The sequence below is a fragment of the Rhamphochromis longiceps genome, linkage group LG23, assembly GCF_057381845.1.
Source record: "Rhamphochromis longiceps isolate RC_006_pf linkage group LG23, R_longiceps_female_GT1.1, whole genome shotgun sequence".
NCBI classification, from domain to species: domain Eukaryota; kingdom Metazoa; phylum Chordata; class Actinopteri; order Cichliformes; family Cichlidae; genus Rhamphochromis; species Rhamphochromis longiceps.
The window spans coordinates 36,609,115-36,635,049 of record NC_140578.1 but is presented as its reverse complement, the minus strand read 5'-3'; the positions used below and the strand labels follow the sequence as shown (position 1 = coordinate 36,635,049).

Here is a 25,935-nt window from a genome sequence, read left to right as displayed (position 1 = left end):
AATTATTAGGCAACGTCCTTTCCTTTGGCAAAATGGGTCAAAAGAAGGACTTGACAGGCTCAGAAAAGTCAAAAATAGTGAGATATCTTGCAGAGGGATGCAGCAGTCTCAAAATTGCAAAGCTTCTGAAGCCTGATCATCGGAAAATCAAGCGTTTCATTCAAAATAGTCAACAGGGTCGCAAGAAGTGTGTGGAAAAACCAAGGCGCAAAATAACTGCCCATGAACTGAGAAAAGTCAAGCGTGCAGCTGCCAAGATGCCACTTGCCACCAGTTTGGCCATATTTCAGAGCTGCAACATCACTGGAGTGCCCAAAAGCACAAGGTGTGCAATACTCAGAGACATGGCCAAGGTAAGAAAGGCTGAAAGATGACCACCACTGAACAAGACACACAAGCTGAAACGTCAAGACTGGGCCAAGAAATATCTCAAGACTGGTTTTTCTAAGGTTTTATGGACTGATGAAATGAGAGTGAGTCTTGATGGGCCAGATGGATGGGCCCGTGGCTGGACTGGTAAAGGGCAGAGAGCTCCAGTCCGACTCAGACGCCAGCAAGGTGGAGCTGGAGTACTGGTTTGGGCTGGTATCATCAAAGATGATCTTATGGGGCCTTTTCGGGTTGAGGATGGAGTCAAGCTCAACTCCCAGTCCTACTGCCAGTTTCTGGAAGACACCTTCTTCAAGCAGTGGTACAGGAAGAAGTCTGCATCCTTCAAGAAAAACATGATTTTCATGCAGGACAATGCTCCATCACACGCGTCCAAGTACTCCACAGCGTGGCTGGCAAGAAAGGGTATAAAAGAAGAAAAACTAATGACATGGCCTCCTTGTTCACCTGATCTGAACCCCATTGAGAACCTGTGGTCCATCATCAAATGTGAGATTTACAAGGAGGGAAAACAGTACACCTCTCTGAACAGTGTCTGGGAGGCTGTGGTTGCTGCTGCACGCAATGTTGATGGTGAACAGATCAAAACACTGACAGAATCCATGGATGGCAGGCTTTTGAGTGTCCTTGCAAAGAAAGGTGGCTATATTGGTTGCTGATTTGTTTTTGTTTTGTTTTTGAATGTCAGAAATGTATATTTGTGAATGTGGAGATGTTATATTGGTTTCACTGGTAAAAATAAATAATTGAAATGGGTATATATTTGTTTTTTGTTAAGTTGCCTAATAATTATGCACAGTAATAGTCACCTGCACACACAGATATCCTCCTAAAATAGTTAAAACTAAAAACAAACTAAAAACTACTTCCAAAAACATTCAGCTTTGATATTAATGAGTTTTTTGGGTTCATTGAGAACATGGTTGTTGTTCAATAATAACATTATTCCTCAAAAATACAACTTGCCTAATAATTCTGCACTCCCTGTAATTCACTCACAACTTGCAGAGGAATTTTTGTCCACTCCTGTTTACAACATTTTTTCAGTTAATTGACATTTGCAGGTATTTCTTCATGCACAGCTCTCTTAAAGTCCTGCCAGAACAGTTCAGTCAAGGCTGGGGGGCTGCTGCCCAAGGGGCTGCCTGGATTAAGCATGCAGGTCTAAGTACATGTGGCCAGTGCAGTGAAACTGCGAATGGCTCATTAAATCACTTATGGTTCCTATGATCGCTCATCCACTACTTGGATAACTGTGGCAATTCTAGAGCTAATAATCCTCTGGGTATGCGTGCACTTATCAGACCAAAAACCCTTGCGGGGTGTAACCTCAGGGGCGCCGCTTTGGTGACTCTAGATAACCTCGAGCTGATCACTGGTCCTCTGTGGTGGTGATGCCTCATTCAAATGTCGGCCTATCAACTTTTAATGGTATTTCATGTGCTTACCATGGTGAGTCAAGGTTGTAATTGGCAAGTTTGGACAACTTTTGAGTTTACCTTTATGTTTCATCTTTAAAAACTTTTTACCTTGCTTAGCTTGGTGTCATTCTTTTCAGCACAACCTCACATGTTTGACATTACAGTTATTATTTTATTTTGACATACTGTATTAACACAATGGAACTAAAATCCAAACAGAAAAAAGTTAGATTTTTTAGTATGAGAACCACAAACTTGTTTAGAGAATAATTTTCATACCTTGAACTGTAAATATAAGTTGTACATTTCAAAATCTTTTTTTTTTTCAAATTTATCAAACAAGGTAACTCTTTACATTAAAATGCATTAGTCATGTATTCAGTGGTTGCCTCAACAATAAAAATTATATACTATACTACACAGTATTATACACTCCAAATGTGCTAAATGTATCAAATCTCAAAATTTGCTATTGATATCACTCTTCTTGCTTTTGCCATTTGGCATTTGGCATGTTGCATTTGGTTGCTGAATCTAAATTTTTGATTCATTGTTTGCTGTTTTTGTTTTGTCATCAAAAGGCAAACCACATGCTGGGAGCCACAAAAGACAGATTTGAAGTTGGAGATTTTTATTCATCAAAAGAATATAATTTTTTGTCTGTTTTCTCAGGTGCATCCCTGTGGTGTCCAGCATGAACATATCAAAGCTTGAGACTCGTCTGTCATCCCTAACTTGTTACATATGTATGCTTGTAAAGAACCCCTTGATGCTACATTTAAACTCACTGGGAAAGCACAGTTTTTCAGCTTGCAACTTGAAAGTTGTGAAGTGGCGTATTCTAGCCCAAAATGCAATCTTTTTACTTCCATGTGCAGTTGCTGGTTAGATGTAGGCACTGAAAACTGAAAGTAAGTGCATCAAAATCCGGATAATAAAATAAAACAAAGCGCCAAAAGGAAAAGCAACTTTCATCTTCTGGCTGCAAGTTTTTGATTTACCAAATGCTCCAAATGTAAACTGTCTCACTCTTTAATCTCTTGTCCTTGTATGGTCTAAGCCTCAAAGGCGAGAAATAACTCTTATACTAACACTGCTTTGTTTTGAAGAAAACTCACTTTTAATATTGCCAGGGAAGCACTTTTTTTTGCCTTATAAGCTGCACAATTAGGTGATCTGTACCAAACAACAGAACGTTCATTACACAGTCATGTGTTAAATATTGGTTAAATATTGAAAGACATATTCATGTAGGTTATATAATATATGTTAAAGTCTTAATTTTGTTTTTTAATTGCAGAAGTTTTTGGCCAGGTAAATTATATTGGTGAAATGTCAAATCCCTTATTTATGTATTAACTTTTGCTCTAAAAGCAGTCATTAAAGTGAATATCATCATCCAGTTAACTACATGAATAAGCACTTCTGTCCTAGACAGATAATATTTTTCAGGGTACAAGTTGATTCTTGTTTACTTTAACAAGAAATCCTGTTCATAAAACTCCCAGAAGGAGATGGAAAATTGTGTTGCACTCCCAAACCATCACTGTAGTTGCAGTGGTCTCTGCTGAGTTAATCATTTATCCCACTGGTTCACCATCAAGGCTACAGGGTATAATCCTTTTTTGTGGAGAGAGGTTTCCTCACAGGAGGGTTGCTGATTTATTTATATTTTATTTATTTATTAATATGAAGAAGCAGCGGTTTACAGCATGACATGGAACGGAGAAATATTAACAAGCCAAATATTACACAGTGTGCCAAAATGAATGGAAAAAGCCAAAAAGTCAGTTGAGAGAAAATGTCAGCCATATTTCTCTTGTTAATAAAACCAGCAATAAAATGATCCTATTAGCAGTCATTGTTTGCGTAGGCTGATATAGCTTATTCTTTGGTGTCAATGAATTCCAGTGGTGTCCATTAAGATTAACATGTTACAAAAAACAATGCTTGCACAATGCTAACATGCTAACATTTCCATAATTAGCACTAGACTATAGTAAAGGGTAGCTGTAGTTAACTGGTGGGTGCAGTTTGATCCCAACTTGCAGTCCAATAGGTCTCCCTGGGAAAGCTACCAAAGCACAAGCTGGCCCGATGCCTCCATGACAGGATAAATATCGACATGAATGCATGAATGGGGCTTGAAATGCAAGATTGGCTAGAGTCTTGAAAAGTGTGATATAAATACTAGTCCATTTACCATTTAAATCAAAGTACGAGATAAATCGAGATGTTGACCTAATGATAGCACTAAGTGAAAAGTAGTAGGCAACCAAAGTTATTACCTCCTAATCCTCTTAACTGGGACATACATTTCACTCAGACCCACAAAGTCAATTGGTATCACCAAAGTAAGCAAGCTGTATTGTGTGGTCAAAATGAATCAATATTTAATGACAAGCCATCTAATTGTTGCTTTCAGTCTGGACTAAAGTGGTGAATGCTAAACAAGCAGACTCACTGCTATGGCCATTGATAGATCAGTAATATTAATGATAATAATATTAATAATAATTGTTTAATCCAACAAACCAGTATAACATACTCCTGCCATGAATCCTCACTATACCAATGGATGTGTTGATACAAAGCTGAAAATAATCCCCAAAAATCATCTACTTTGCTCAGCTGTATACAGAAGTGCCTTAAACTTGCATTTCTCAATAGCCAGTAGGGTTAAAAAGTTTTCCAGTATTAAAGAAGTGGATTATAAAAAGACGCCTGGTTTCAGAACACCACTGCAAAAATGGCAAGCATGTAGGCTTCACAACAGGACTTCAGTAACAAATGGGTTGTGATGGCTAAGGCCATCCTTTATATACATTCTCATTTTATCATACTTGGAACCTCTTTAGCTTCATTTTCAGCATGCAGGGTAGTCTGATAAAGTCAGACTCCTCCACAAACAGACCCAAAAAGGGCTTGGACAAAAGCACTGGATTATATTGTTACATTTGATTTGCAGGATATATCATAACCAAGGGCGGATATTTACATTTTAACATATACAGGACTTTTATCTATTTTGAAGTCTTACAAATCAGAAACAATAGGCAGGCCCTATTATGGAGGGATCTATTTTATCCAAACTTTCATCTTTGTCCTTTTTGAACAAAATTATGTAGTTTTAGTGCTTAAACCTAACTACATGCTTTTATTGTCTAAAAAAACAAAACAGTTTAATGTCTAATTTAATGACTAAATCTATTTTAAAGGAGAAAAAACAACCTATAGAGTATTTTGGGTAAAAAACAAAGAAACATTGTCATTCTTATTTGAGGCCCATATAATTCCTCTGGAAGGTTTTCATTCCTCCTCAAACTGGAAGTTGCTACATGGTATTCCTGTGCATTGGAAATGTATTATTATTATTATTATTATTATTATTATTATTATTATTATTATTATTATTATTATTATTATTATTATTGATGCACGTTCGTGTGTGTAATACATTGTGACTAGTAGGTCACCATCTAAGAGCCAAGGTCGTCTGGGCTGGGTTAGGAAAGATTGATTTCTTTTGTATGGCTTTATTGTTATTGCATTGTTAAGCTGCTTATAGTCATGAACATGACCTTAATACATTTGCATCACTTCCTTGAGACAACCAGGAGGATGGTTGTCCATTAGGGGTTCAAAGTGCAAACCTCATCTCAGGAAAAGCTCTATGAGAGGTTTGTCACCATGAAAGTCATTATAAAAAAAGAACATTTTATTATGTGCAAACATACAATGAATAATAGGTGTATGTCTTCCCTTGGAGACCCCTCCAACCTGGCAACATCTCCTATATACTCAAGCTGTGTACGAAAGTACAGAACAGGCAGCAGCTTGTTGACAAGGGCCCATTAAAATGTGTGGGAGCTGTGCATTCAGCATCTCTTGAGCATTTAATAATGTGTATTCATTACTGTGCACTCCATTTTCCATTACAGCGAGAAACAATAAAGGAGTCTTTCTTTGGGATGAGTAAATAAACAAGCAAATATTGCCCAAGAAGAACAAGAGATCCAGACATTAAAAAAATACATTTTTAAATGTAAATTCCTAAATGAACTGAGAATTACAGAAACTGTTGTTGATTTAATCTATGCTATTAAAAATGTCCTTGAACCTGTTGAACTGAATTACAATTGTGAAAACTATAAAGAAAAACAAATTGTGTCACAGAGAAAAAACTTATGTGTGAGTTTGTGTTGCTCCATACTAATGTTGACCAAATTTCCTCCAACAAAAGATGGTAACTGAGCAAACTGTGCACTGGTGACCAGCCAGGCCGACACTGGAGCTTGGACTGACGCGCTAATCTCGTTATTGTTTCCAAATGCAAAATAGCTTTACAAAGGCGTTTTTATCTAGCAGAGCCCAGTATCTTTCCCTGAGTCAATATAATGCTGGATTACGGTAAACAAAAAGTCTCTCGTGTCTCTGGTCTGCCAGCTAGTTAGTCAGTTGGATGCTGAAGACTTGTCAAGAGTGTTCCCCTAACAGTGGCCTTTCTGGGGGTGCTGTTCAACAACTTCATAGAGAACACTTCAGTGTAACATATTATTTTCATTACACATTTATATATGTAAAACTGTTTTTTGTGTCATGTTAGCATGAGAACAAGAACAGCTATTGGTCATGACTATCATGACTATTCTTTTTTTATAGCTGCTGGGTCTTGTGAACAACTTTGATCTAATAGCTGAGAGATCTGTGATACCGGACACTTCTCTTTTCTTTTGCAAGTAGTTTAAAGGAAAATGTTTGATGTGTGTTTGCAGTGTCAGGAAGGTGATGATTGTTATTTTTTTTTCTTTTACACTAAATTCTGGGTTATAATAGCCCATGTTCGAGTATACTCGTCTTTAAAAGGGCACTCTTTTATTGTATTATGCTGTATGATTTCTTTTCTTTTTGTCTCCAAGTGCAAAAATATCGAGGGCACTACTGTACGTATCCAACACTGAACAGGAAGGAGCAGCCTCCCACTCACTGCTCCTCAAACACACTTACATGTGCACCATTCTTAATTGCTCTGCTAATTTGTCTTGATTACCTAATTATCTTTCTCTAAGTAGTGAATTCATTTCTTGTCCTAACAATATACCGTATTTTACATTAAATGGCTTAGACACACTAGAGTAGAAAAAGGACAAGAAGAAGTACTTTTTACATAGGAAAAATCAGTGGCTTGCAGGTGTAGCATTCATTTTTACTTGTTCTTTTATTTGCTGTTGGAGACTGGTTGCAAAGAATCTGAGAATTCAACACCTTTTACAACATTTTTGATTGCAAGGCAGTTGCACACGTTGACTGGTGGGCAACGTGTTTCCATACACTCTCAGTCCATCTCAGACCGAATTCATTTACTTAGAGACAGATTGGCAAAGGCTGACAAATGTTTGCCCGCTAATTTATAAACTCAGAGAAAGTGCCAACGTGTTGCAATCAGTCTGAGTTAGTTCGAACCAATGACTGGAACACACAGGTGATGTGACTTGAATGTTGTGTCCTGTAAAAGCAAGGCACTGATGTCATTGTTTGGTTAAATTGCTATCAAGGTTTGCAGTTGGGAAGGAAGAAGTGCAGTGTAGTAAGTCATAAATATGTCAGGGAGGAAGAGGCGGTTGATATCCTGTTGTCTAGCTTTGTGAGTAAATCTCTATATTAACCATGGTTAATAACAATTAATTGTAAATTTAGTAAATAGTTTGTCATATTAACAAATGGATAAAGTTTGGTGAGTCTGCCAGTTTGTCACTAGTTTGTGAAATATAAATGAAATACTTAATGAATAATTTCTTGTCTGATGTAATACATTGTTACTAATAAGATTATACATAATCATTTTTGATTGTTTGATTGATTATACATGATTCTGATGACATCAGGACGCAACATTTATGTATTTATTAATCCTTACCAGCTGTGGTTTTGTAATCAATGAGCTTGTCCCCGTGGATATTAAATACCACTTTTCTGTCTAAGCTGCCGCTGTGTCAGACAGACAGACAGACAGACAGACAGACAGACAGACAGACACGCACGCACGCACGCACGCACGCACGCACGTGTTGAATGGTATAGGTGACATGATGCACCTGTTAAAGTTTCGGTAAGTCCAGTCACACTCCCAGATGATTACATAGAAATACTTACACTGGACCCTCTTGGTGTTGGATTTTAATGCTCTTGGAGGACTGCTGTGAGCAGGGTATTGAAAGAATGTCATATCCTGCCCAAACTAGGACATTACAGTCTGGCTGCTGGCTGTGTATCATAAACTAGGGGTGTCATGGCATCAGCATTAAAGAACACATTTTGGGTATCTGTGAGACACAAGCTGCTTCACCATAGCAGCAGTTTTTGACACAGTGGGGATTTGCTGAAATATTAGTGTAATAATATTTCTGGCCAAATCCATGTCCAAATAATATTCAAAAACACAAATTCAATTAGAATACAAATACGTGTAATTCCCTTTGTTCAGCAGATATGCACTGGGCAAGATGATACACAAATTGTACATACATACACACAGCAGGAAAAAGTGGTTGCCAGCATGTAGCATCCACACATACTGTGTGTGTGGACTGAAAGGCAGCAGAGTTGCTCAAGGATCTGGAAGTGATGAATGCAAGGCTGAGAAGTGAATAAGGGGGCTTTGGGATAATGGCTCAGAGTCAAGCAATATTTGACTGTTGCAGGAGTAATCCTCTGCTCTATTCCCCCTGCCTGAAGGTGATAATGGCTTTGCACTACTGCCGAACTCCGTGTGCAACTAGGATGAGACTCTGGCACGGTGTCACCTCATAGGAAGTGCCAAAAAAGATGCCTTTGTGTGGCATTAAGCAGTATCTGTCTCACAGTAGAGAGGCCCTATGTGTGTCTGTACACATATATCTTATTTTCATTGTGTCCTAATCCACAAAGTCGTCATATATCAGGCTAAGAGGCATAAACAAAACTTAAGCTTTTGGAGTTTGCATTATGTCTGCTCACTATAATCACTATAATAACCACGATACTTACTGTACATCACAAAGGTCAAATTTCACTTAATCCAAATCTAAAGCACTGCAAAGAAACAATTCTAATATAATAACAACTGATAAAAATGATTAGGGTCAACAGATTGAGCACTTTTTTAAATTAAAATAAGGATACACTAAAGACAATTAACACAAACCTCAGAAGACTTTTAAACACTGTCCATAAATGGCATCTTCATAATTAAATATAGTTCATTTTTCTGTAATATTAAAGGACCTGTAGCACCAAAGTCATTATTCAAGGGAGCTTCAATGCGTTATATTCAGCTAGCCAAACTTTATTTCACATTATCCCAATGTATACTGTAGTGTGTATGTACAGTATATGTAGTGTAGAGTCTGTTAAATATGCTATATGCACATAAATGCTCTTTGCATTACTCTGATGTGTGAATCGAGGAATTGCTTGGGATCAAATTGAGCCATCTTTGTATAGCTATCTTCAGATTACTTTATTGACCTGATATGGTGAAGAACCTAGCTAAGTTATGCCAAGCTGGCTAACAGAGTATAAGGGTAACTTTCACTTTTTTCCACCAATGTTTCAGAAAATCAATACAATACAAAAAGTTGTTACCCTTGTACCAAGCCAACCAGCTATGTGGTGAATCATGACAATAAAAATAAAGGACCAAAAAATAAAAATATTTTTATTCATCACATAATGCACTGCAAATCCCTGATTCCACTTTTAGCCTTCTCTAATTTAATCCAATTAAGTCTTGCAGTAATGTATAATAACATCTTTTGTGTTATGTGAATGTGTAGCAAAGTATAGGCTTGTTATATAGTACTGTGCTTCATTTCTGACTGCAATTACCATCCTCACACTTTCTCAAGTTCCACTCTCACTGAGCAACCTGATATATTTAAAGTGACCCCCATTGGTGAGTTATGTTGCTGTTTCAAAAGATTGCGGGTAGAGTAGTTCTTTTCCATCACATTGCAAATAAAATCGCAATGTGACAGACAGACCATCACCCTAATCCCAATCAAGATAGGCAGCATTCATAGAATAGGGGGCAGGGATAGCTCAGTAGGTAGAGTGGTGGCCCCAATCATGATCGGAAAGTCGATGGTTTGAATCCACTGAACGGCTACCCTGAGGTACTCCTGAGCAAGGTACCGTCCCTACACACTGCTTCCCGGGCGCCCAATGGCTGCCCACTGCTTCACTGAGAGAATGGGTTAAATGCAGAGAGGAATCCCCACGGAGATCAATAAAGTATACTTTCTTTCTATAATATGAAGAAGATTGTGAATTCTCACTGTTGAACTCTTTTGTATATGTATTGTTAGCTCTATTGCTAACATAATTGCCATAGACAGTTTAAAAGATGGCCATAACTACCGTGATATCACCACTGGTTTGTAAAGTCCGATTTTAAAGCCTCAAGATGTTTTTCCCATTGCCTCTTTGATGTGTTGAAATCGGTTATGACAAGAAAGGCGTGGAGTGGACCGGGAAACAGTATGTTCATTGGCTCCCCTTCCTTACTGAAACATAATATGACCAAAATTTACAAAATTGAGATGTTTTGGTATGACCCCCCCCCCCCCCCCCCAAAAAAAAAAAAAACCTCATCAGGAATAAGAGGTAAGAGAGCATTTTTCTATAGATTTATATTTGATCAGTATACCAGTTGGCTAGCTTACCAAATTTTCTCCCTATGATATTAATTTGCATTACAGAATTCAATGAATATCTGTACTGAAATTATGTAAATATGACCATACTAATATTAAACATATTTAGATATACCAATTACAATGCGTTTATTTATCATTCTTTCTGTTCGTTTAGGTCAACAAGAAAGCTCATATGCCTCTACTTTTTAAAACTCTACATTTTAATTATTAATTTTAAGTGTGACTCCTTGGTCAAATGGGCAGATTTCACACCAGATTGTGACTTTGCACAGAGCGAGCCCATTAGTTCCAAAGAAGAGAATCACTGCGACTCTGGCAGTGACTCAAGGCATCTCTGTTACTTAAACTTTACTTTGATCCTACCAGAAGTTGAGCAAAGAACCTCAACAATCGCACTACATATTTCCCAAAAGAGGGCTGTTATGACATGCATAGGTTCTTTCTCTTCAGCACCCTCAGCTGGTCATAATGGGAATTCTCACCTGCTTTTATTTTGGTGGGGTTTTTCTGTGTTCCTGTGGGTAGAGGAAACAGGAAGCTGGTCGCTTGTTAGCCTGCAGGATATGTTGTTGCTCTTTAAAACGTTTCTGCCTTCGAGAGTTATTGCTTGTGAGTATTAATGTACAACATGTTTACAAGTTTATTTGGTGCATTTCTATTACATAGATTTGTTTAGAAACCAGTTATTTCATCTGCTATGTTTATCTTTGAGGAAGCTAAACTCGCTAAGTTGTATTGTGATCAATACTGAGTCGCTGTTGATTACACATACTATATAACAGTATAGTTCATATCCTAGAAGTGTGTGTAAAGAGGAAAAGACATCTTGTGACATTTACTTTGTGTTTGTTTTTAGTTTTACGGGAAGAAAAGGATGTCAATCATTGAACTACTGACAAAGTAAAAAGCCTTAAACTTACTTCCGCCTCCAATGTTCATTGAAACCGTTAGCTGTCTGTCAAGTTGGGCAAAGGGACGCACAATAACGACAGAACAAGGGCTAAAAACACAGTAAACGCTGATATATATATTTTTAGCTTAAAAAAATTGGCTGCTTTCTGGGATTTTGAATTGCTTTTCACTTTCACTCTTTGGTCTTACTCCACTGTAATTTAGAAGCTTTCTCTCATCCAAGCTATCAGTGATTACATTTCAGTTCCCTACTATTGTTATCTACCTTTTCAGAATCAGAATCAGAATCAGAATACTTTATTGATCCCTGGGGGAAATTATTTTTTGTTACAGTGCTCCATTTTAAACCAACATTAAGACAAGACAGACAATACACTAACTAAGAATAGTACAATATATACATATATATATACATACATACATACATAAGTCACTCATAAATAAATAGCTGGAAAAGAAACATGTGTAGTTGTAGCAGTAACCAGTGTGTTAAGTGGATGCGTTGTACAGGGAGATGGCCACAGGCAGGAATGATTTCCTGTGTCGTTCAGTGGTGCTTTTCGGTAATCTCAGTCTCTCACTGAACGTGCTCCTGTGACTGACCAGCATGTCATGGAGTGGGTGGGAGGTGTTATCCAATATTGTCTTTATCTTGGACAGCATCCGCCTCTCCGACACCACCTTGAGGGAGTCCAGTTCCATCCCCACAACATTGCTGGCCTTACGGATTAGTTTATGAAGTCTGTTGGCATCTGCAACCCTCAGCCTGCTCCCCCAGCATGCAACAGCATAGAGGATCGCACTGGCCACAACAGACTCATAGAAAATCCTCAGCATTTTCTGGCAGATGTTGAAGGACCTCAGTCGCCTCAAAAAATAGAGACGACTCTGGCCCTTCCTGTAAAGTGCTGTGGTGTTTTTAGCCCAGTCCAGTTTATTGTCAATGTGTACTCCAAGGTATTTATAGTCCTCCACAATGTCAACACTGACCCCCTGAATTGAAACAGGGGTCAAGTGTTTCCTGGTCTTCCTGAAGTCCACGATCAGTTCCTTGGTCTTTGCCACGTTGAGCTGCAGATGATTCTGCTCACACCACGTGACAAAGGAGTCGACCACAGCCCGGTACTCTGTCTCATCATCCCTGCTTATGCATCCAACCACCGCAGAGTCATCAGAAAACTTCTGAAGATGGCATGTCTCTGTGCAGTGGCTGAAGTCTGTGGTGTAGAGGGTGAAGAGGAAGGGGGAGAGGACAGTCCCCTGTGGTGCCCCTGTGTTGCTGATCACCTTGTCAGACACACACTGTGGGAGACGTACATATTGTGGTCTTCCTGTCAGGTAATCAACAATCCAGGACACCAGAGAAGCATCCACCTGCATCGCTGCTAACTTATCACCCAGGAGGGTCGGCCTGATGGTGTTGAAAGCACTGGAAAAGTCAAAAAACATGACCCTCACAGTGCTCGCCGGCTGGTCCAGATGGGTGTAGACACGATTGAGCAGGTAGATGATGGCGTCCTCAGTTCCGAGACGAGGCTGATAAGCGAACTGAAGGGGATCCAGGTGTGGTCTTACTATGGGTCGCAGCTGGTCCAGGATGAGCCTTTCCGGGGTCTTCATGATGTGGGAGGTCAATGCCACGGGCCTGTAATCCTGGGGGCCACTGGGACGTGGCGTCTTTGGTACAGGGACGAGGCATGATGTCTTCCACATCACCGGGACCCTCTGCAGACTCAGACTCAGCATAAACAGTTTATGAAAGACTCCACACAGCTGGGGGGCACAGGTCTTGAGGACAAGGGGACTCACTCCGTCTGGTCCAGCAGACTTGCCTGAGTGAAGTCTCCTCATTTGCATCTCAACCTGGTATTGAGTGAAGGTGATGGGTGGGGGAGGGGTGTCAGGAATCTCACAGGAGGCAACAGCGCCATGTGAAGAGAGAGGCTGGCACAGTGGTGTGGCTCTGGATTCCAGGCTGACTACAGGTGAGGTTGTGGGGGTAGGAGCAGACACTGTGGTGTCGAATCTATTGAAAAACAGATTCAACTCATTGGCTCTATTCTCACCTCCCTCAGTTCCCCTGCTGTTGGTTGGCCTGAATCCAGTGATGGTCTTCATGCCCCTCCACACCTCTCTCATGCTGTTCTGCTGGAGTTTCCACTCCAGCTTCCTCCTGTAATTGTCCTTAGCCTCTCTGATCTTGTCCTTTAGTAACACCTGGATCTTCCTCACATCCTCTTTGTTGCCCCCTCTGAAAGCCCTCTTCTTGTTGTTGAGGAGGGCTTTGATGTCCTTAGTCACCCACGGCTTGTTATTTGGGTAACAATGAATAGTCTGAGCTGGAACAATGGAGTCGGTGCAGAAAGTTATGTAGTCTGTGATACACTCAGTAAGCCCTTTTAACTGCACTTTTATAGTTAAACTCTGTGTTTGATGCCATTTCACTCGACCGCCTGAGAAAGAAAAAGACATAAGGGATTAAAACTTCCTATTGTTACCTTTTTTTCTCTCTCTTTAAACAATTGCATCACTTGACCTCTGACCTTTCCTTCAAAGTCAAATAAGGTCAAACTTTCATAAAATGTATTTTACTGGCATCTAGGGATTCTAAGTATCACATTATAGCTAGCATTTAAATATAATATCAGATTTGACCTCTCATGTGCCTTTCTTTCAATTTGACCCCAAAATGCATGACGTCTTTGAGTATTGTCAACAGAAAGAGAGAGAGAGACAGAGAGCATCTTATATTTTTGCTAAGAACACTTTAGTCAAAAAAGAATCATCATTCCATCAGCAATCTATATTTGGTGTAACGGCTCTGTTGTGACACCTCGCCAGCATCTTCCATGTGCATACAATAAAAGCGGGAAGAGGAGCAGCAATATCTGACAGATTAACAGTCAGATTTACCAATGTATAGATTTTGGTATAAAGCCTTTTGTTATTTACAAAGAGAGCTCATGCGAATAAGAGGTTGGAACTTGGAGACTTTTGCAACTGACCCTATTGCATATGTATATCTGGGATTTCCTTTCTCAAGGTGCAAAATATAGGGAGGAGAAATATGCAAACAAACATTTACGACATGCAATGTACAGCTAATGGCAACAATATTTAATGGCGAAGAAATGATGTCTTATTATCTTGATATCGAAATTAATCTGCTGGATTTAGAAAACAGGACAAGTTTTTTGCATTACACTTAAAACTAGCCACACCTATGTGGACTACTTGGGGATTGTGTTTAGATGCTATTTTGCCCCATTTAGTAAATCTGGCCTAATTACTGTAAATTGGTTGAAATGGATTTGCAAAGAAAATAACAGGGAGAAAAGTTGTTGCAAAGTGGATAGTAGAATTAACAGCAATTAGCAATTATGTGCAAGCAGAGGTGTCTTGTACACAGAAGGGAACTGACTCATCCATCAGCTGATGTGGCATTCTGAGCTTTACTTCAAGAAGTAATATTAGGCTCAATTCCAGTGGGCCAGTATGGTATCAATATTCTTGTCCCCACAAATTTTAAATTCCTGTTTTAGGATTACAACACAATTGTATTTGCACTAATTTGAATCTGAATGAGGTTAGCCATTCGATAGCCAAGATAAAGGGCCAGGGAATGCATTTACCAGTGACTGGTCCCCACAAACATAGGTGTCCAGGTGCATGTGTGTGACAGACAGAGAAAATCAGTATTTTAGGTTTTGTTGAGGGTGCTCACTGAATTCTTCCCTCTTGTGATTCCCTCTACCTCTTTATTTCTTTCAGCTTGACCCTGTTGCTGCCTTGGACAGCCATAATAGGAGCTTAGGGGTATGGGGGGGCATAAGTTTATCTTCTTTACCTGACTGTTGCCACACATACAAACAGAGCCTCAGTCCAAGAATCACAAGAATTCCACTCATCAATAATAACCTTAATGCTTTTGGGTGCTAGAGTTGGCAAAAGTGGGCCTTGAATTATGATTCTTCTCAGACACATATACAGCTGACACAGATACACACACAGGCTGCTGCTGCTCATGATGATCATTAGTGAGTACTGGATTTCGCTTCCCCTGCACTCCCTCTCCCACTGTATGCTCTTTCATTACCCAACATGAAAACCTCTCCCTCTCCCTTTCTCACTCCCCCCCTCTCCCTTTCTCCCAGTCTGAGTACTGACACATGTATATGCAGCACAGACACACATACGGGGAAGGCTGCTCTTCTCCTGCCACCATCTTCAACATGACTCCTTGTCTCCGCCTGTGGCCCCAATCCATGTGTTATTGATGGAATCCTTCCAGACGCGAACACACACACATGCTCGCGCACCGGCACACACTCGTTGCCCACTCGACCATCCAATCACACACAGTGAGACCCCAGTGACTAATACTAGCTGATCCTTGGTGACCAATAAAAAGAGCCTGGAGACTGACAGGTTGCTCTGCAGCTCTGATTTATTGAGTGGGGTCTGTAGTCTCTCTCCTTCTCCTTTGCTGTAATTACTTTCTCTTTGCTTAACCCCCCCCCCCCCCCGTTTTGGATTCCCTTTCACTCTCTTTTTCTACCTTTGTCTTTTCTCCCTCTGTCCCATGTTTGTATTTTTGAAACAAAGGAGAGAAGACTGTAGTCATTTACAACCCTACAATGTCTGAGCTATTGGTTTCTATTAATACAATTAGCTGAGACATATTGCATGAGAAAGGGGGAGGGAGGTGGAAGGTTTATAAGAGGAAAGTGAACTGAGGAAAGGAGGGATATGTTGGCAAATAGAGTGAGAGAGGGATATAGATGGATGATAAGTAAGATAAGTAATCTAGGGGGGATTGTCAAGACCAAGGCAATGGATACTGCAGATCCCAGAGATCATCAGACAGGAGGAGGATTAAGTACTGAGAAACAAAATATTACTTCTACAGCACTTGTGTGTGTGTGTGTGTGTGTGTGTGTGTATGTGTGTGTGGGCATGTGTGTGTGGAAGATAAAGCTACAAACCTGGCTAATACTAGTTTTGCAAAGAGAAAGGTCTGGTTTGTTACAAAAGTGAGAAAGCCCCCCAAAAATTCTTCTCTCGGTGATGCCACCTTATTATATATTCTGCTTCACCATGTATGTTGTATCTACTGGTGGGCATATGTGAGAAATTTTACATTATACATCTGCCAAATGATCATTGAACAACTGAACTGATGAGGGCAGAGATGCCCTTTTTGCCAGGCTGCGCAAGTGTCAATGTGAAAGGTTAAATATCTATCCAGAGTAAGGTCCTTGGACTGTGTTTTACAATATAAAAAGGGTCAAAGGTGAGCCACTATGATAGATTAATTGAGACAAGAGGTCATAGTAGCTTGGCACCGAATCTATGGAACTAATAACTTTGTTAAGTGTAAATTCATCTCAAATTCTCAAGATTCTCAAGATTTTAGGCACATTATATTTTGTACAACCTTTTGATTGTACAAAATATAAAACAAGTTTATGGTAATCTTATGGCTCTTTTTTATATTTTAGTTTTTTTCTTGTTTTTAGGTAGGGGTTAGTCCTAGAGTAGTATTCCCATTCACCCTCTTACCTGAATCATAGTTCTATTATATATAGCTATGAAATTAAAAGTAGCAACATTTGACTGAAATATAAACTGATTTCAGTCAGAACCACTACATGCAAAACATGACTGACAGTTTTGCATTTAGTTGTTTCTATTTAGCAGGTATGCCCTGTTCTAAGACTGGCTATTGATTGCACACATGTGGAATGGATGGGGTGGAGATTTGAGACAGTATATTTGACAATCAGTAAGTCAAATAAATCATTAAATAAAGGAGCTGGGGTTTAGGTGTATTGCAAAGTGGCTTGCAGATATGTATCAGTTATGGACAGGTTAAAGCAAATGAAATAGCAAAAGCTACACTGTATGGAAAAAGCACTTTATCATACCTATTAATCTTTGTGTTGAGGTGTTTTCAGCTATGTGCTTTTTTTTAAGCTATTTGCTTACCTAGACCAACAATAAGATCAGCCGAATTGCCATGATCACTCCTGAGATTGATTTTGTGGCCTATCTGAATGAAGTCTGCATGAATAATTATAATCATTACAAAATCAGCCTAGAGACGGATATAAAGAGTTACCAAAATACTCAAGTCTGTCTTTGTAGTAGCAGCAGGTGTCTCCAAGACCACGTTTTGCCATGACAGACAGGAAGACAGAAAATTGAACAACTGGTATAGAAAAAAAATAATGAAAGAATATAAACTATCTGCACAATGAAATTTCATTTTAAATTTTCTTTGGTGGCCCTAAATTATGTATTTAGAAATTATTAGCTGTCATGGTCCGCGGCCCGGCGTCCGGGGTGCTGTTGGGATGCCCACGCCCACGGGCATGGCTGCTAACCCCACACCTGCATCCCATCCCAGGCGATCACCAAGTGGACTATTTAATCCTGCCCTACCTGCTGCTCCACGCCAGTCCGTAGTCGCCTCTCAGCGGTAACGTACACCTGCGGGAAAAAACCCCTTATGACAAATTGTCCATTGGAACTGACTCTGTTTTACCCTGTGTACTCAGATCACAACTCGGCGTTTTTGTGAGCGACCTGCCTGTCCACCTGTCCGCCTGAGATTTGGAAGCACTATCAGCCTCGCCGTCTCGACCCTTTTGGAGCCCCCCCCTCTGGTTCACTCAGCCCGGCTACCTCCGTAAGACGTATACTCCACCTTCCCTCGTATGCTGCCTTTTTTCCGCACCCCAGTAATCTGTTTCTCTTTTTTTGTTTTGCAGCTTCTCACAGCCCCGCTCTCGGCGTTCCCTGCGCAGTTCACCTCCCCAGTCCCTCGGTTTCTTCTGGTTCCATACGTTGTTTTTTCGGCTACCCTCACGGGACACCTTTAGTTATAATAAATTTGCTTTCTTTATTCCCTCCTACCCTGGTGTGTGTGTTCTGCTTCTGGGTCCAGCTTGCGCACGGAACTTCGGTTCATGACAATTAGCTATTTTTTGGGCATGTTTTTGTTTCTAAAGGTTGTTTTCTTAAGTAGCATCTTCCACATTTTCATGTTTGCATTGCTTAAAAATTACTCTAAGTCATAATATACAACTGCTGGTTCCATGCAGAGCCTTAACAAACTGTTGCCTACGGGTTGTAGTTGTGTACTGTTGCCAGGGTCAAAAATATATGAAACACCTGTGGAGAAAACTAAAGTCTTGACATACCAAAGCTTCTTCTTCTGATAAACCAAAGCTCCATCACTAAATACCAGTGCTATTTCATCAGGGCAAGCAAGGCAAGTAGTACATGTCTTATCAAATCCAGAAATACGGATACATTAAAATGTGCCAAAGTAAAGCAATCTCTGTTGTTTCATCTTAGAAAGCACTTTCATAACTGTCTCTACTTGCCTTTATATTAGGGCTGTCAAAGGTAACACGTTAACGTGCGTTAATCCATTGTCACGATTAAAATTTTCAACGCAATTAACCCATCTGGAGCGCAGAATGACTCAAAATCCCTGAAATGTCACTGTCAACGTATTTCGAGCAGTTTGTACAACATTTGTCTATTCTGCGCTCCAGTTAACGCTGTAACATCGACAGCCCTGCTTTATATCTATTTACAGTGGGGCAAAAAAGTATTTAGTCAGCCACCGATTGTGCAAGTTCCCCCACTTAAAATGATGACAGAGGTCAGTAATTTGCACCAGAGGTACACTTCAACTGTGAGAGACAGAATGTGAAAAAAAAATCCATGAATCCACATGGTAGGATTTGTAAAGAATTCATTCGTAAATCAGGGTGGAAAATAAGTATTTGGTCAATAACAAAAATACAACTCAATACTTTGTAACATAACCTTTGTTGGCAATAACAGAGGTCAAACGTTTACTATAGGTCTTTACCAGGTTTGCACACACAGTAGCTGGTATTTTGGCCCATTCCTCCATGCAGATCTTCTCGAGAGCAGTGATGTTTTGGGGCTGTCGCCGAGCAACACGGACTTTCAACTCCCGCCACAGATTTTCTATGGGGTTGAGGTCTGGAGACTGGCTAGGCCACTCCAGGACTTTCAAATGCTTCTTACGGAGCCACTCCTTTGTTGCCCGGGCGGTGTGTTTTGGATCATTGTCATGTTGGAAGACCCAGCCTCGTTTCATCTTCAAAGTTCTCACTGATGGAAGGAGGTTTTGGCTCAAAATCTCACAATACATGGCCCCATTCATTCTGTCCTTAACACGGATCAGTCGTCCTGTCCCCTTGGCAGAAAAACAGCCCCATAGCATGATGTTTCCACTCCCATGCTTCACAGTAGGTATGGTGTTCTTGGGATGCAACTCAGTATTCTTCTTCCTCCAAACACGACGAGTTGAGTTTATACCAAAAAGTTCTACTTTGGTTTCATCTGACCACATGACATTCTCCCAATCCTCTGCTGTATCATCCATGTGCTCTCTGGCAAACCTCAGACGGGCCTGGACATGCACTGGCTTCAGCAGCGGAACACGTCTGGCACTGCGGGATTTGATTCCCTGCCGTTGTAGTGTGTTACTGATGGTGACCTTTGTTACTCTCTGCAGGTCATTCACCAGGTCCCCCCGTGTGGTTCTGGGATCTTTGCTCACCGTTCTCATGATCATTTTGACCCCACGGGATGAGATCTTGCGTGGAGCCCCAGATCGAGGGAGATTATCAGTGGTCTTGTATGTCTTCCATTTTCTGATGATTGCTCCCACAGTTGATTTTTTCACACCAAGCTGCTTGCCTATTGTAGATTCACTCTTCCCAGTCTGGTGCAGGTCTACAATACTTTTCCTGGTGTCCTTCGAAAGCTCTTTGGTCTTGGCCATGGCAGAGTTTGGAGTCTGACTGTTTGAGGCTGTGGACAGGTGTCTTTTATACAGATGATGAGTTCAAACAGGTGCCATTCATACAGGTAACGAGTGGGGGACAGAAAAGCTTCTTACAGAAGACGTTACAGGTCTGTGAGAGCCAGAGATTTTCCTTGTTTGAGGTGACCAAATACTTATTTTCCACCCCAATTTACGAATAAATTCTTTACAAATCCTACCATGTGAATTCATGGATTTTTTTTCACATTCTGTCTCTCACAGTTGAAGTGTACCTCTGGTGCAAATTACTGACCTCTGTCATCATTTTAAGTTGGGGAACTTGCACAATCGGTGGCTGACTAAATACTTTTTTGCCCCACTGTACATACACACTACAGTATACATTGGGATAATGTGAAATAAAGTTTGGCTAGCTGAATATAACGCATTGAAGCTCCCTTGAATAATGACTTTGGTGCTACAGGTCCTTTAATATTACAGAAAAATGAACTATATTTAATTATGAAGATGCCATTTATGGACAGTGTTTAAAAGTCTTCTGAGGTTTGTGTTAATTGTCTTTAGTGTATCCTTATTTTAATTTAAAAAAGTGCTCAATCTGTTGACCCTAATCATTTTTATCAGTTGTTATTATATTAGAATTGTTTCTTTGCAGTGCTTTAGATTTAGATTAAGTGAAATTTGACCTTTGTGATGTACAGTAAGTATCGTGGTTATTATAGTGATTATAGTGAGCAGACATAATGCAAACTCCAAAAGCTTAAGTTTTGTTTATGCCTCTTAGCCTGATATATGACGACTTTGTGGATTAGGACACAATGAAAATAAGATATATGTGTACAGACACACATACTTTTTTGCCCCACCGTATATACTGGCCAATACAGAAGGACACAAATGGAGTTGGTCACTTGAGTATATGAGGTTTTAGTAACTTGGCCCTTTTTTCAGACCTGGAGGGTCAGAACATTCAAAAATCTTGAGTAATCTGAGCCCAGCATAAATAGATATTCTTCAGAGAGGTAATAAAGTGCGGGAAAGACTAACAAAAACAGGATAATATCCATTGATGCATGTCACACTCTTCTGATTAAATTTGCTGGTGCACGTAAAAACTGGACGGGATTAAATCATATCCAATATAAACAGTTGACCTGAAATAAAAATTTCAGTGATGGATTGAAAAATGTGTGCATGTAACCCTGCAAAAGTAATCAAGAATCGCTTTTATGCCATTCATCATCGGATGGCGACCAATGCATAAGACAACAGCCTCAAATTTAAAAAAATGACAGAGACTTACGAAACTGTTTTCTTTTTAACACGTATTCTCAAAGAGCTTTGTAGAAGATATGAGCCATGAAAGCATTCCTGACAAAACATTGTCAGAATGAAGCTGAAGTTGACAAGTGATCTTACAGTTTGCCCTTTCAAATAACTACATGCTGACAGAAAGGGCTCTATCCATCAGAAGCTCTTGCACCTATCTAGGTGACAAAGGTTTGCTTAAGCATAAAGTGATGAATATGTCATCATTTGAATTTCTTCCATGATTGCACAAACAAAACAATTCATATGTCCATAGGCAGGGCAACATTTGGACGAGATGAAATATTTAAAAAATGATAACTGTCACAGCCTGGAGGATCAGCAGTGCACTGATCAGCAGTTTCTGCCTTTCTCTTTCTTGTTCTCTCTCGCTTGCCTGGGCGGAACTTATTGCGGGTTCACACCCTCCGCCCACACCCCACCGAGGAAGAAACACCTGAGCCTCATTAGTGTGGCCAGCATTAAAGCCAAGGAGCGACTGCTGTTCTTCGCTGGATCATTGTGTGTGACTCGCATTAGTGAAGTCAAGCCTCAGAAAGTTTTCGCTCATGTCTTAGTGCTTTTGTATTAACAAGCGTTTCTCTGTGTACAGACTCCCTGGACTGTTTCCCATGTGGTGAGTGTCGGAGAGAGAGACTGGTCGCGTGTGTGGATTGTTTGAAGAGGAACAAGTGCTTTTCCCCTGGATTTCCCTGGAGCCCCGTCCTGTCACCTTTTTGCATATAGCACTGTCCCTGCACCTTTTGTATATACACCCGGTGGACTTTGTAAAAAAAAATTCTTGTGTGCATCTGAGTCCTGCGTGTGAGTCCTCCACATAAACTGTAACATCAAGTGTTACTCAATGTGTCGGTAGACTACCAATATTAAATAAAGGTAAAATCTGAGTGAAAGCAACTTCCATAGCATCTCCTCATTTAAATCGCATTAGTTGTATTGAACAAATTGCCCCAATGGTGCAGAGGAGTTCTTTGATACGTTACAACAGAGAGATGTTAAGATAAATGTCCAACGTTCTCAGTGCATTTTTGAGTTGCACTTTGAAGCTGCATGTCACCACACGCAGTAGATGTTCAGACAGATACCCCATGTCTTCAGTGCCTATGTGCAAGGACTTTGAAGCTGAGTTGCTATTGAAAGACAAAGCCTCACTCCCAACACAGCATGTCACTTTTCCGTGTTCGCACCCATTTATGTTTCAAAGGGGTTTCATGATAGAGTTACTCTCAAGTCTGTGGCAATATTCAGCCTGTTTGAAGTTTCTCCTAGCTCTTGTTGCATTTCTGTGTGTAAGTCCATCACACAGTAAGACAGGCAGAGTGAGACAAATTACTTAAGTTTTCCTTCCTTGCGGACGTCATTATAAAGAAATGTGTATATATACAAATGAGAGACCTCAAAGAGCGCACAAAAAAATAAATATGATAACGGAGCAAAGGATATTAAAATTTCTGTTTGGACAATGGGGTTTTTTTTTGTTTATTTTTTAATAAATGAAAAAAAACCTCTTTTTTTCTTGTTTTAATGATCTAGCATAGGCATTGTCTGTCTTCTTAACCCTAGAACACTATCGCTAAAAATAGTAACACCATCACTAACGTCGGGTGATTTTTACCCAATATAATATACCCAACAAAAAGTACTTGTCATCAAAATATATAAAATATATGACAACACATGACAAATTAGAGTGGTTTTCTTTTATTTTCAGTTGTGCCATATCTAACAAAATGGAAAAAAAAGTTTCATGGGGGGACCCTAAAAAATGCTCCAAAATTTCTGGAAAATTAGCAGTTGGAGAACTAAACAAAAATATAATGATGCTGGAAACTTGGTCTTTGGTCCACCCATTCCTGGGATATTTGAGTCTTCCCTGGTGAAGGCACAGTCTCCTTGACACGCGAACAGCTGCAGGAGAGAGAAACAAAAAATGGCATTTTTTGAGTGGGTAAAAATGACCAGTTGACTAAAATATTTTTTTACCATATGAATTCCCTTGGAAATCACCACTTGTTGATATTTATTCATAACTACTGCACTAAATAAGGATAACATTCAAATTCCAGGACCACTCTTACTTACCTATTCCTTATATGCAGTCGGTACACACAGGGTAGTAATGGCGTGGACACACCCGTCGACGGCAGACATGGCACCTGTATCACGTCTTCCTGTCCAAGCCTGTGGGGCAGTCAGCACACCTCACTAAGGGACCACTGCTTTCTGCTGCCACTGGTCCTGCCTCACCTTCAAGAGTGCCAGGGGTAGGGATGTCGAGCACGCTACAGAGCAGGACTCTGAGTTGACGTGACAGATTTGAAGAAGGGAGCCTCTGCTCTGCCCGTGGTTTGATGAGTGCCAATGCCAAAGCCTGCATATAAGGCCTCCTCTGCATTTGGTTGTCACCTCTCTTCATTGCATTCTCATTGTGAATGATCCATGAGTTTATCACACCAGCATTGACCATGCCATAGAACACGCAAAGGGGCCATCTCTTGGTTTTTCTTCCACAACCATAGTGAGCGCAGATCTGGTCAAAATTATCGACACCTCCCTTTGTTTTGTTGTAAAATTCAATCACTTCAGGCTTACGAGTGGGTCCTATGCTTGGTTGTGTATGCATGGATGACAGCAGCAGTGCAAACTTCTTTTTTGAAGCTTTGTCAGGGAAGGACACCAAGGTTAATTCTTTGGTAAAGAGAAATGCACTGGAGCCTGGCGGTGATTTTCTTTAACTTTCATCACTTGTGGGATCTCCCTTTTGTTTGTTTTTATTGTTCCCACTAAGGTCATGCCACATAACATAGCTTTTAGATTAAAAAAAAAGAAAAGAAAAAGAAATCTAATCAGCTAATAACTGCCAAGTTAAACAAACCTTGCCTATGTGTTACTCACTAGCTGGGATGCCAAAGACACTAAACCTGCAACAGGGTGACAGCTGTAGTTGAAGAGGGACAGTAAATATGGTGAGCCTGAATGTTGTCACCCTTGAAATGCGGCAAGATCACCTGATTTTATACACTAACATTATCACCGGGTGAAATCCACCCAAAGCCTACTTTACCCTCTATCACTTTTGCCGGGTGAAATTTACCCGAACACATGCCTGTAGGAAAAAGCGGGATTTGGGGTAGGGAAACACCCACGCCTTCAAAGACCTCAAAGACAATGCTGAAGCTACCCAGGGACCCACCACACTCAGACAAACGCAACATATTGAAAATTATGTAAATACATTTGCTCGGGTGAAAATCACCTGGCGATAGTGTTCTAGGGTTAAGGTTATTATATATATAACATTGCATATATATATGATAAATCTAGCTTCCAGGTCTCATAGTGAAACAAGTGCAGAAATCCCTTAAGCCTAAACAGTCTTTCTAACTGACCTCAGTAAACTCTCGACATATTGTTTTATGGGCTCAGTTGCTAGTCTTGGTGTTGAAGAAGCTATATTTGGAGTATAGTTTGGCGTATAAAGTTATTAGCTAATGCTGGCAAGCCATAAAATCTCTATTACAGCACACAAACACAGATCCCTGCTAATTATTGCTAAACCAACAAAAGATTTGAACTTCACTCACCAAAAATGAACAAAGTAAATTTTTTTTATGTTGTAAATATCTGCATTTAAACATGGCTGACTATAGCATTTTGACTTGGGCTAGCCTCAAGTGGCCCCTTATTTCTGTCAGACAGATCCATCTCTTACATCCTGTTTCAAAAGAGAAAACACTTAGTGAGGTCCCATTGTAAAGACTCATGCTAACTCAAGTGGTTACGTCCTCCTTTTTTAAAATATGCAGTCTGTTCAGTTTATCTAAGCTAACCAATGCTTACTGACCTCTGAATTTTCTATAATGCCAGTTTATGATTGGGTTCAGTGATATATATTAGTTATGATATATAGTTCTCTATTCTATCTTTTTACAGTAGCAGTTGAATACATGAGATGTTCACTCTATCAGTCTAACTTGAATGTTGACTCAGTGCTGCAGAGAATGAAGGATTCTGAAGTCCTCGCCATGTGTCAAGCTTGTCAGTTTATACGTAATAATTGCTGGAAATTGCCATTTGGATTCTAGATGCTTCAGCAGATCCATATTTGCCTATGGTATACTTATTGGTTCCCGTGGTTTTTACATTAGATGGTTATAGTTCATTTCAGTGAGAGAATGAGATTTGCTTATGCTTTTGATTGCTCTCTGCTGATAGGCTTGTCAGCGCCATGACACTTTGATGGTATTGCTGCACAAACTTTCGTGCTAACCCAATTTCAAAGGTGGTCTTTGAGTAGAAATCACATTAGTGCTAAATGTAAATCAATAAATTAAGAATGTAAACAGCTGAG

The 25,935-nt window shown here is 40.0% G+C and overlaps 2 long non-coding RNA genes across 3 annotated transcripts in view; one reads left to right on the top strand and one right to left on the bottom strand.

The window, feature by feature from the left end:
- Positions 1-25,935, bottom strand: part of LOC146642502 (uncharacterized) — a 501,695-nt gene that overhangs the window by 129,561 nt on the left and 346,199 nt on the right. The gene's annotated exons all lie outside the window — the stretch shown is intronic.
- LOC146642508 (uncharacterized) lies at positions 11,045-18,568 on the top strand. 2 transcript variants are annotated; one of them, XR_014909735.1, is made up of 4 exons: positions 11,045-11,116; positions 17,726-17,900; positions 17,980-18,110; positions 18,193-18,568. It is a non-coding gene; the product is annotated as an uncharacterized LOC146642508 (long non-coding RNA). The 2 variants fall into 2 exon arrangements; XR_014909734.1 differs by lacking the exon at positions 11,045-11,116 and having other exon boundaries at positions 13,445-17,900.